The 13,020-nt window shown below is 47.8% G+C and overlaps 1 long non-coding RNA gene across 1 annotated transcript in view; it reads left to right on the plus strand.

The window, feature by feature from the left end:
- Positions 1-9,777: 9,777 nt before the first annotated feature.
- Positions 9,778-13,020, plus strand: part of LOC139273813 (uncharacterized) — a 37,852-nt gene continuing 34,609 nt past the window's right edge. Inside the window, exons 1-2 of the long non-coding RNA XR_011595383.1 lie at positions 9,778-9,863; positions 10,636-10,726. This is a non-coding gene — a long non-coding RNA (uncharacterized lncRNA). The remainder of the gene's footprint in view (positions 9,864-10,635; positions 10,727-13,020) is intronic.

A 13,020-nucleotide genomic window follows, 5' to 3' on the forward strand; every position in this document is an offset into this window, starting at 1 on the left:
TAAGAGCCACCCACCGGCACACAGAGAGAGCAGCGACCTGGGGATCGGAGCGCGGACAGTTTGGTTTGGAAATGGTTTCGGCTGTTTAATTAATGGAAAGAAAGGTTTGGATTTATATAACGCCTTTCACGAACACCGAACGTCTCAAGACATAGAAACAGAAAATAGGTGCAGGAGTAGAATAGGCCATTCGGCCCTTCGAGCCTGCACCGCCATTCAACAAGATCACAGCTGATCACCCACTCCAGCACCTCCATTCCCCGACCCCCGCCCCCCCTCAGCCGCAAGGATCACATCCAATGAACAAGACCAATGAAGTACTTTTGGAGTGTAGTCGCTGTAGGAATATGGGAATTATTAAATATTTTACAACTATTGTAAATATGAGAGATCAAAAACTCCGGCTGACAGTCACAACTACCGGGCAGGATACACAGTCCCAGATATTACAGTCTCCCCTCACAGATAATTCCTGTCATGTGCGGTTTCTGTGTGAGAATCGGTTAAATGGGACGGCACTGGCGGGATCTTTATGTTTACAGGAAGCAGTGACCGGGGATTTATTCCCGCCCGGTACAGACGGATCAGGGAATGGAACAGAATTCAAACCGGAATGTTGCAGAGAGTGGGATTGGTGACTTATAATGGGGCACAATCGCCGTTATAAAGAGCGGATTCTTAAATTGCTGGCGGGAAATTAGAGTTTCTTTAATCTCTGTTGGTTGATATTCTGAAATCGGCGGGCTTTTTGAAATTGACCAACTGTCAGTTTCAGTTCAGCCAATCAGGGCCAGTAATTCCCGCCCTTCATTTTCATTCTCGGTGCTTGGTTCAAATTTGATTGGCGGTCAGGCTGCAGCCAATCACAGCCCCGGGGCGGACCCTCACGCACTTTAAAAGGAGGCACAAGGGGAGGCTCTGCATTACCAGTCCCTGTGTCCCAGTTTGTGTTGAGATCCGTTCAGAAAATGGCCAGGACCAAGCAGACAGCGCGCAAATCCACCGGAGGGAAAGCTCCTCGCAAACAGCTGGCGACCAAAGCGGCCCGGAAGAGCGCTCCGGCCACGGGCGGAGTGAAGAAGCCTCATCGCTACCGACCCGGCACCGTGGCTCTGAGGGAGATCCGCCGCTACCAGAAATCCACCGAGTTGCTGATCCGCAAACTGCCCTTCCAGCGCCTGGTGCGGGAGATCGCTCAGGACTTCAAGACCGACCTGCGCTTCCAGAGCTCCGCCGTCATGGCCCTGCAGGAAGCCAGCGAGGCTTACCTGGTGGGGCTCTTTGAGGACACCAACCTGTGCGCCATCCACGCCAAGCGAGTCACCATCATGCCCAAAGACATCCAGTTGGCCCGCCGCATCCGCGGGGAGCGGGCCTAGACTCCCCCTGCCTCGGCTCGAAGCTTCAGCACCAAGTGAAACAACGGCTCTTTTCAGAGCCACCAAATCAGCAAAGGAAAGAGCTGCGATCTCCTGTAACCAGAGCTTCGTGTTGTTCATTAACCCACTGTAGGGACGGGCAGAGGGTGTGGGACTGATTACTGATCGTGTATTTATATACCAGCTCGGTTCACATGGGAGTTATTGACGATTAACTGATGAGCCCTTTAATATTTTCAGAAACTGACATCGACTTTGCGTCGCTCTGACCTCGAGTTCCCCGGGGCAGAGCACAGATTTCCCCATTCGGTGTTGTCGGAGAATGGGAGCAGGCAGATCTGGGAAGCACTGCAATGGACCCGGATCCTGTATGTGTTGTGCATCGCTCGCTGATGCAGTGCGGTCGAAACTGACTGGCTTAGCAGAGAAGCCCGGAGCTCCCGAGAACAAAACCAGCATTCAAAATATCTCAAACCAGACTAGAATTAAACTAGGCCCTTTTATTACTACATTAATCCATCATCGCCGACTCTCTCGTTTTCAGACAGATTAAAGAATATTTAAAGAACCGGTGGCGGTATTTATACAATTGTTGAGTGACAACTGTAGTTCAATTATTCGCTGTTAACGGGAAGAGTATGTGTGAGCAGAGAACCGTAATGCAGAGACCGTGAACTGAAAACTCCCGCATACGGATAAGGGGTAAGCCATTTAGGACTGAGATGAGGAGAAACTTATTCACTCAAGAGTTGTTAACCTGTGGAATTCCCTACCGCAGAGAGTTGTTGATGCCAGTTCGTTAGATATATTCAAGAGGGAGTTAGATGTGGCCCTTATGGCTAAAGGGATATTGAGAGAAAGCAGAAAAGGGGTACTGAGGGAATAATCAGCCATGATCTTATTGAATGGTGGTGCAGGCTCGAAGGGCCGAATGGCCTACTCCTGCACCTATTTTCTATGTTTACAGGTCTAAAACAGGCCAATCTATCCGGCACATGAATTAAAGGGCTCTGACTCCATTAAGACAGTAAGCAGCCCTTTCACAGATACTGTGGGTGGCTCTGAAAAGAGCCTTTGGGTTATTAGATTAAATCTTGTCCGCTTTACTTGGTCTTCTGCCCTTCTTATACATTCTGGAGGGATGCAGGGAGCGAACTTGTGATTGGTCACTCTGAAGTGGATTTCATTGGTCTTTTCCGCTGACCAATCACCGTCTGTTTAGCCCGCCAATGAAAAGAGGGCGAAAATTACTGTTCGACTTTCAACGAAACTCTTTTAGAGTCTACCTGCAAAACATTAAACCGTGCCACCCGACCTGGGTGACACACCAGACATTTACAAGGCCCTTTTTTTTCCTTTTTTTGGGGGTTTTTTTTTTGTTTTTTTTTTGGGCACTGAAATCACAATTTTTCCGGTGCCCCCTATAAAAGGGAAGGGGACACTAAAAACACTGGCAATTAAAACAAATTAAGCTTTAAAACGTAAAATCAAATTAAAATTTGGTTGCCGGGCGTGATGATGCACTCCAGTCCCTCCGGTGCCCACCTCTCGCGGAAGGCCGCGAGCGTACCCGACTTTCAACGAATCTTCAATTTCAAAAACCCCGCCAATTTTTACAATGCGGATTATGTTAATAAATTCACCATTAGCCAAAGATTTCCAAACACTTTTTATTTCCTTTTGCCGTATTCCATATTACCTTCCAAATTCCAGGATGTTACAATCAGGTTTAAATTCGGGTTCAGTTTCAAACGTTCTGTAACGGGACATATTCCAGCTCAATCTTTGTACAATTTGGGAATCACAGATCATGGATCGATCCTCCGCACAGGCGGGAGTGAGACCAGAACTGGGAGTTCTTCTGTGAAAAGAGAAGAGGGACACAGGGTTCAAACTCCCTGTTCTGGTCTCTGTAAGAACTCCCAGTCTGGGCCGTTGCATTTGGAATCTCGGATTAATAAGCGGGTTGACCCGAACTAGAATTTTTTTTATATTGTAAAGGGCTTGAGAGAGAATGAGGTGACTAAAGTCTGAGTTTCACCTCCTAAAACAAGATCATAATTCATTGGCAGGCGGCCAGGGACAGTGTGTGCAGTTTACTGGGAGGGAAATTCATCAGAGAAGCTAAGGTTGAACCGGACAGTAAAACCGCTTGTCTGAGAATTCAAATCTAAATCTACAGCTGGAACTTTAAATGTTGTCAAACACTTGCTCAGGAAAATTCTACAGTAAATTGAGTTAAAAGGGTGATGTGTTTGTGCAGCTCTTTCAGCACCTTGTCAAATGCGTTCTGGAAGTCCAAATACACCACATCCACTGCTTCCCCATTATCCACCCTGTTCCTGGCATCCTCAAAGAATTCCAGCAAATTTGTCAAACATGACTTTCCCCTTCATAAATCCATGCTGTTACATCCATGTTACAGCAGTGACAGATAAGAAAGGTGTTGAATTAAACGATGGGAGGAAGGCAGCATCAGGGCGGAAGGACAGTGAGGGTCCCTTGCCCTCATCGAAGGACTCCCAAGTCCTGATCAGAAGTGACCCTCAGGCAATCTCAGTTACAAACCGGTCAATGTCTCGAACATGCAGAAATGTAGATCGACAAACACAGCTGTTCAGATTATTGAATGTATATATAGAAAAAAACGTGAATCAACCTTCCACATAAGTCCGGCCGTCATTAACCATTTTTGCCTGAGAGCAGAATAGAAACATAAAGAACGGAGTATAAATCGGGAGGGGATGTAATTGATGACCGAATTCAAGAATTTGAGATTGTGGCGAGCAATAAATCTGATTGGATGTTTAAAGAGACCAATCAGAGAGATACAGAACAATGGAAATTGACAACGCAGCCAATGAACCAATCACAGCCATTGCCTTCACCCATCCCTCATTAACATAAGGTTGTGGGCGGAGTGTGAGGCTGTCTATATAATGCGAGCCCGGAGCAAAATTTCCTTCATTTCTGTGCTTAACTGAACAAGGCGATGCCTGAGGAAAAGAAACCAGCTTCGAAAAAGGGTGCCAAGAAAGTAATCAAGAAAGCACCACCAAAGGGCGGCAAGAAGCGGCGAAAGTCGAGGAAGGAGAGTTATGCTATCTACATCTACAAAGTGATGAAGTAGGTTCACCCCGACACCGGCATCTCCTCCAAGGCCATGGGCATCATGAACTCGTTTGTGAACGATATTTTCGAGCGCATTGCGGGTGAGGCTTCCCGCCTGGCCCATTACAACAAGCGCCGCACCATCAGCTCCCGGGAGATCCAGACCGCCATGCGCCTGCTGCTGCCCGGGGAGCTGGCCAAGCACGCCGTGTCGGAAGGGACAAAGGCGGTGACCAAATACACCAGCTCCAAGTAAAACTCCACGTTGTCCTGACAGAACAAACCCCAAACACAACGGCTCTTTTAAGAGCCACCCACAACATCATTGAAAGAGCTGCACAATCACATCTCCCTTTAGACTGAATTTACTGTAGTTATTTCCCGAACAAGTGTGTGTGAGAACCTTTGTAGTTCCAGCTGTCGATTTAGTTTTGAATTCTCAGAAAAAGCTTCACTGACCGGCTTGACCTTGGCGTCGCTGGAATTTGCTGCAGTGAGTAAACTACAAACACGGTCCCTGGTCGCTTTCCCTTTGTTCTCAGACCCGTTCATTCACAGCGCCTGCCGACGAATTTATTTTGGGGGGCGGGGAAACTCCGATTTCAGTCACATTCTCACTCAAGCCCTTTTTACATGTTTTTTTTATTCCGTTGCGTTCAGTCCGTTTATTAACTCGAGACTCCCCGCAGTGTAACAACCCAGAATGGGAGTTCTTAGAGACTAGAACAGGGGCTGTTTGAACACCCTGTCCCTCTTCTCTTTTTACAGAAGGACTCTCAGTTCTGGTCTCACTCCCACAGCAGCTCCTGTGAAAACAAGTTCACTTTTACAAAGATGGAGCTGGAATGTGTCTGGTTACATGATCAGTGGGGACTGAGTCCCGCCCGTTACAGACAGTTTGAAACTGAATCCAAATGTAATCCTGATTGTAACAGGCTGGAATTTGCAAGAGGAACATGGAATAAGACAAAAGGAAACAAAAAGTGTTTTGAAGTATTTGGCTAATGGTGAAGTTACTAACATAATCCGCAATTTTCACAATTATTAGCGGGATTTTTGAATTTAAAAAATCATGAGGTTCTGGCTGTTGGGAACCAGTAATTTCCGCCCTCCTTTCATTGGTGGACTAGACAGACTATGATTGGTCATCGGAAACAGCCAATGAAATCCACGACAGAGTGACCAATCACAAGTTCGCTCCCTGCATCCCTCCAGAAGGTATAAGAAGGGCAGATGTGGGAAGAGTTTCTCATTCCTTGTCTGAACCTGCGGATTGTGGAAATGTCTGGAAGAGGAAAAACCAGCGGTAAAGCTCGGGCTAAGGCGAAATCTCGCTCCTCCCGGGCCGGACTGCAGTTCCCTGTGGGCCGTGTTCACAGGCTCCTGCGAAAGGGGAACTACGCTGAGCGTGTGGGTGCCGGAGCCCCGGTCTACATGGCTGCTGTGCTCGAGTATCTGACCGCTGAAATCCTGGAGTTGGCCGGCAACGCGGCCCGCGACAACAAAAAGACCCGCATCATCCCCAGACACCTGCAGCTGGCCATCCGCAACGACGAGGAGCTCAACAAGCTGCTGGGAAAGGTGACCATCGCTCAGGGCGGGGTGCTGCCTAATATCCAGGCTGTGTTGCTGCCCAAGAAAACCACCACTTCGTCCAAGACCAAGTAAAGCAGACAAGATATAAACTAATAACCCAAAGGCTCTTTTCAGAGCCACCCACAGTATCTGTGAAAGGGCTGCTTACTGTATTAATGGAGACCTTGAGTTCAGGTACCAATAAATTGGTCTATTTCAGACCTGTATGCGGGAGTTTTCAGTTCCTGGTATCTGCATTATGGTTTTCTGCTCACACAAACTGTTCTAGTTAGCAACTAATAATTAAACTACAGTTGTCAGAGACTCAAAAATTGTATAAATACCGCAACCGGTTCCCTAAATATTATTTAATCTATCAATGAAAGCTGTATAAAGAAAGTCGGTGGTTATTAAAAGAGCCTAGTTTAATTCTGGTCTGGTTTGAGAGTTTGAATGCTGGTTCTGTTCCCAGGATCTCCGGTCGTTCCGGGCTGTGTATTTCTCTCCGAGGCCGGTTAGTTTAGGCCTACACTGAGCAGCCAAGCGCAAGACGGTCACTGCCATGGATGTGGTGTACACTCTGAAACGGCAGGGCCGCACTTTCTATGGATTCAACGCGACCCTCTCCCCCAAGCACAAAGCAAAGTCTCGACTAAGTGCCACCCACCGCCTTACGGAGGGAGGGAAGGGGATGCAGGGAGGGAGATATAGTTCATTTACATTTTGTTCCGTATTGATATATATTTTTCGACAAGGTCTATATGTTTTAAATCAGCATATGCACGATGGACGGAATATCCTTTTATTTTCAGAATTATAGACATTTATCATAGAAGCTTACAACACGGAATGAGGCCACTTCGGCCCATCGTGTCCGTGCCGGCCAACAAAAGGCTATCCAGCCGAATCCCACTTTCCAGCTCTAGGTCCGTAACCCTGCAGGTTACGGCACTTCAAGTGCACGTCCAAGTAGTTTTAAATGTGGTGAGGGTTTCTGCCTCTACCACCCTTTCAGGCAGTGAGTTTCAGACCGCAGCCACCCTCTGCGTGAAGATATTTCCCCTCTAAATCCTCTACCAATTACTTTAAATTTATGCCTCCTGTGCTAAGGGAAATAGGCCCTTTACGGCACAGAAGGTACGGAATATTCCAGGTGAAGGTAACACTGAAACAACTAATGTAGTTACAGCAGTGACAGATAAGAAAGGTGTTGAATTAAACGGTGGGAGGAAGGCAGCATCAGGGCGGAAAGACAGGGAGGGCCTTTTGCCCTCATAGAAGGACTCCCAAGTCCTGACCAGAAGTGACCCTCAGGCAATCTCGGTTACAAACCGGTCAATGTCTGTCGAACATCTAGATCGATAAAGAACAGAATGTGGCTCGGGAGGGGGTGGAACTGATGACCGAATTCAAGAATTTGAGATTGTGGCGAGCAGTAAATCTGATTGGTCTCTTTAAACATCCAATCAGAGAATTACAGAACAATAGAAATTGACAACGCTGCGAGTGAACCAATCACAATCGTTGTCTTCACCCATCCCTCATTAGCATAGGGCTGTGGGCGGAGTGTGGGGCTGCCAATATAATGCGAGCTCCGAGCTAAGTTTACGTCATGTCTGGGTCTGATTGAACAAGACGATGCCTGATGAGAAGAAATCAGTTACTGCCAAGAAAGGCGCTAAGAAAGTGATCAAGAAAACACCACCGAAGGGCGGTAAGAAACGCAGGAAGTCGAGGAAGGAGAGCTACTCCATCTACATCTACAAAGTGATTAAGCAGGTTCACCCCGACACCGGCATCTCCTCCAAGGCAATGGGCATCATGAACTCTTTTGTGAACGATATTTTTGAGCGCATCGCGGGGTGAGGCTTCCCGCCTGGCCCATTACAACAAGCGATCCACCATCAGCTCCCGGGAGATCCAGACCGCCGTGCGCCTGCTGCTGCCCGGGGAGCTGGCCAAGCACGCCGTGTCGGAAGGGACAAAGGCGGTGACCAAGTACACCAGTTCCAAGTAAAACTCCACTCTGTCCTGACAGAATAAACCAGAAACACAACGGCTCTTTTAAGAGCCACCCAGAGATGGCTATCAGAGGGAGCGACAGAGAGACAGACACAGAATCAGTCTTAAACTCCCTAACTGTGTCTCCATATTACGCTCAATAATAGTATCACACATTCATGTATAGCACCACCGAAAGATAGGGAGACAGACACATTATCAATCTTACACTTGGTATCAGTGTCTCCATATTACGCTCAGTAACAGTGCCACACCGTCATGTATAGCAACAGAGAGAGAAACAGAAACAGTATCATAGAAACATAGAAAATAGGTGCAGGAGTAGGCCATTCGGCCCTTCAAGCCTGCACCACCATTCAATATGATCATGGCTGATCATGCAACTTCAGTACCCCATTCCTGCTTTCTCTCCATACCCCTTGATCCCTTTCGCCGTAAGGGCCATATCTAACTCCCTTTTGAATATATCTAACGAAGTGGCCTCAACAACTTTCTGTGATAGAAAATTCCACAGGTTCACAATTCTCTGAGTGAAGAAGTTTCTCCTCATCTCGGTCCTAAATGGCTTACCCCTTATCCTTAGACTGTGACCCCTGGTTCTGGACATCCCCAACATCGGGAACATTCTTCCTGCATCTAACCTGTCCAATCCCGTCAGAATTTTATATGTTTCTATGAGATGCCCTCTCATTATTCAAAATTCCAGAGAATATAAGTCTATTCTATCCAGTCTTCATATGTCAGTCCTGCCATCCCGGGAATCAGTCTGGTGAAGCTTTGCTGCACTCCCTCAATAGCAAGAATGTCCTTCCTCAGATTAGAAGACCAAAACTGTACACAATAATCAAGGTGTGACCTCACCAAGGCCCTGTACAACTGCAGTAAGACCTCCCTGCTCCTATTGTGTTGTACTCATAAGTGTTTCCACATCACGCGAAATAACAGAATCCCGCCTTCACAGACAGTACAAGAGAAAGGGGAAAGCGACAGAGAGAGAAAGAGTGGGCTGAGAGAGAGAGAGAGAGAGAGACAGGGGAGTGCGAGGCAGGACGGTGAGACACAGAAACATGCACAGTATCAGTTCTAGACTGACCTGTGAGGTCCGGTTTTATCCTGAAAGATCCCATTGAAGAGACAGAAGATGCAGTCCCCTCTCTCACTGATATTGTACCACAGACAGACACATTATTCGTCCCACACTGCGGGACAGTGTCAGAGAGTGAGAGAAACAAGGTCCCACATTTAACCTTCGCTTGCCTGTTGTACTCTCTGTAATCTTGCAGCTCAGGCCCGTTCGGTATTACTCTCAGTGACCGAATGTTTCACTCTGATTAAATTAAACTGGAACAGTTTCTGTCAGATATTAACTCCTGCACAGTTCCAGCAAACACTCCTACTCCCCCGTCCCTCCGATGTTTCTGCAGGATTGCTTTGTGAGGACAGGCTCACGAAGAGAAAAAACCCTGCACGGAATGATCCCAAATTGAGCATCTTAAAGGGGCAAGGCCCCCAGCTTTAAACATTCTCTGTCCTTGCCCCCCAGGCCCAGTTCCTTTGCTCAGATTCTGATAAAAGTAAATCGAGAAAAGTGCACTTTGCTTTTTAAAAGGCTGAATTATTGCAGAGCTGCGCATGCGCGAATAAGCCCCGCCCCTCGAGTGAGCAGAAGAGCGCATGCGCCCTCCCCTCCCCCAGCCCAGCCTGTGAGCGCCATTCACTCAGTGAGCGGAAGAAGATGGTTTAAACAACCGGGAATGGAGACATCGCGGCCCCGGGGTAAGGCAGCGAGCAGCAGCCTCCTTACAGCAGCACATCGCTTTGGGAGCGTGTCCGCAGATGGGCTCAGAGATCGGCACTGAGTCCGGGGGAAGTCGGACGCTGTGTGTAACAGGCGGAGTGGAGCAAGAACTGGTCTCAGTGCGTGGAGTGAGTGGGGGAAGGGAGAGGCCATTCTCGGGCTGTGTGTGGACAGCGTGTGTCCCGGTTAAGGGAGACAGAATGGGAAGGATCTGCTGTTGACAATCATTGCTGCTTTCTCCCTGCAAACCAGTAGTGAACGTTCCTGCTTTAGTTCCAGTCTCACCGTGTTTGTTGTCATTGGACAGTGAGCAGTGGAAGCAGAGAGGATTTATACAAGGAGCATCTATTGCAGGCACCGGGTGAGAAATGTGAAGGACATGTTTCAAACAGCGGCTCTTTGTTTTTGGTTGAACGGTTAGTGCCCTGGGAGAGGAGAGCAGCAATCTGAGCTGTGGTAAAAGTCCGTGCCCCATCGGGTCGTCCCATTCCTGAAGCAGGGCAGGGCAGGGCAGGGGTTGGGTTGTGTCTGGATGTCAGTAAATTGCTGTAAAATCTGCCCAACACACTTGGTGTGCAGAAGCTGAGTGCTGCAGTACTGCAGTGGAGTCAGACACTGACACTGTTTGTCTCGCTGGCTTCCCTTTGTGAATGTTCATAATGAATATTAATTGAACGATTACATTCATCACTTTAGTCTTTTCTACCTCTCCTATTCTTGAATGATCAGAGATACCTTCTCCTCCTACAGGCAAGGAATTGAAGGAACCGGAACAAATGTGAAGTTTCCTCCACCTGAGACATAAGGAACAGTGTAACCAGCTCTTCCTCACACACAGTAGGTACGGTACCGATCACAGTGTGCGGATACACAGACAGGTTATCCAAATTAAACATGTGTGAGGTGCTGAATGGCCTCCTCCTATTCCTGTGTAACAGGCCCGAGGGGGCTGATGGCCACCTCCTGTTCCTAAATTAACAGACTGGAGATACTGAGTGGCCTTCTCCTGTTCCTAATGTAATAAACACGAGGGGCTTAATGGCTTCCTCCTGTTCATATGTAACAAGCTCTCAGGGCAGAATGACCTTCCCCTGTACCTTTTGTATCAGGCTAGAATGGGTTGAATGGCCTCCTTTAGTTCTTATGTAACAGGTTCCAGGGGCTGAATAGCCACTTCTATTCCTGTGTAACAGACTCCAGGGGCTGAATAGCCTCCTCCAGTTCCTATGTAACAAGCTCGAGGGGCTGAATGCCCTCCTCCTGTTCCCATGAAACAATCCCGTGGGGATGATTGTCCTTGTCCTATTCCTATTCCTAATGTGACAGACCCGGGGGACAGAATTGCATCATTCTATTGCTTTTTAACTCCAGTTGCTGAATGGCCCTCTCCAGTTCCTAATGTAATCCGCTCAAGGAGCTGAATGGCCTCCTCAGTTCCTAATGTAATAGGCTCGAGGAGCTGAATGGCCCTCTCCTGCTCCCATGTCACAGGATCAAAGGGCTGAATGGCCTGCTCATGATCCTAATTTAACATGCTTGGGGGCTGAATGTCCTCCCCCAGTTCCTATACAACATGCTTGAGGGGCTGACTGTCCTCCCCAGTTCCTATGTAACATTCAGGAGAGGCTGAATGGACTCCTCCAATTCCTCTGTAACAGGCACGAGGGGCTGAATGGCCACCTCCTGGTGGTTAACAGTTCCGAGGGGTGGAATTGGCCTACTCCTGTTCCTATGTAACAGACCTGAGGGACTGAGTGGTCTTCTCCTGTTCCTAATGTAAGAAGCTCGAGGGGATGAAAAACGTCCTGCTGTTCCCATGTCACACAATCAAAGGCTGAGTGGTCTGCTCATGTTTCTAATGTTAGAGAGGCTGAATTTCCTCTTCCCACGTAACAGAATGGAAGGGCTGAATGGCATCCTCCTGATTCAATGTAACAGGCTCGAGAGGAAGAATGGCCTCATCCTGTTCCTGTCTAACAACTCTAGGTGTTGAACAGCCACCTCCTGTTCCTGTGTAATAAGTTAGGTGGGATGAGTGGCCTCCTCCACTTGCGTTATAAGATATGCGACTGGCTTATTGGCCTCTTCCAGTTCCTATAACATTCTCGGGGGGCTGAATGGTCTCCTCCAGTTCCTACGTAACATGCTTGAGGGTCTGAATGGCCTCCTCCTATTCCGATGTGAAAGGTTCCAGAGTAACAGTATCCAGTCGATGCATTGCCTCCACCAATTCCTTTATAGCAAGGCTAAGGTGCTGAATGCCCACCTCCTGTACCTATGCAACAATCTTGAGGGATTGAATGGCTGCCTGTTCATTTGTAACAGGTTGGAGGGGCTGAATGGCGTCCATCTATTCCTGTAAAGCAGATTCCAAGGCTGAACGGTCAACTCCAGTTTCTAATGTAACAGAGTCGAGGGGCAGAATAGCTCACTGTTCCTATGTAACAGGGACTGAATGGGCCTCTTCCTGTTCCTTATGTAACAGGATCCAGGGACTGAATGGCCTCCCCCTGTTCCTTTTGTAACAGACTCGAAGGGATGATTTGCCTTCAGGTTCCGTGTGCTGAAAGGCCTCCTCAAATTCCCAGATCCAGGGACTGTTCTTCCCTCTTGTTTTGGAAATAGCATCGGCAGTAAACAGGAGCTCAATGCTTCTTGCCCACCAGCTCTCTGATCGGGCTCCTCGCGCTGATTATGTTTTCTCATCTTGCTCAAACGTCCCCAAATGTTGCTTTCTTTTCCATCACCTCTAGAGTTATTAGTCAAGTTTGCATCGAGCAAATCGTGATCTCACCAGTAACAGCACTTTCCTGATGGTTATCTTCGAGGCTGCTTCTGACAATTTCTTCTGCGTAAATGTTAACCACCATAAGTAACTGAAAAGCTTAATTTCTACAGCAACAACAAACACTTGCATTTATGACAGATACAGAGTGAATCCCACACTCACTCCCTGTACCACAGACTGACAGATACAGAGTGAATCCCACACTCACTCACTGTACCCACAGACTGTCAGATACAGAATAAATCCCACACTCACTCACTGTACCCCTGACAAATATGATTTATATAACGTATTAATAGCTCGTCTCTACTCCAAATATTTTTGAATCACATTTGTCCACTATAATG

The sequence above is a fragment of the Pristiophorus japonicus genome, chromosome 9, assembly GCF_044704955.1.
Source record: "Pristiophorus japonicus isolate sPriJap1 chromosome 9, sPriJap1.hap1, whole genome shotgun sequence".
Classification (NCBI taxonomy): domain Eukaryota; kingdom Metazoa; phylum Chordata; class Chondrichthyes; family Pristiophoridae; genus Pristiophorus; species Pristiophorus japonicus.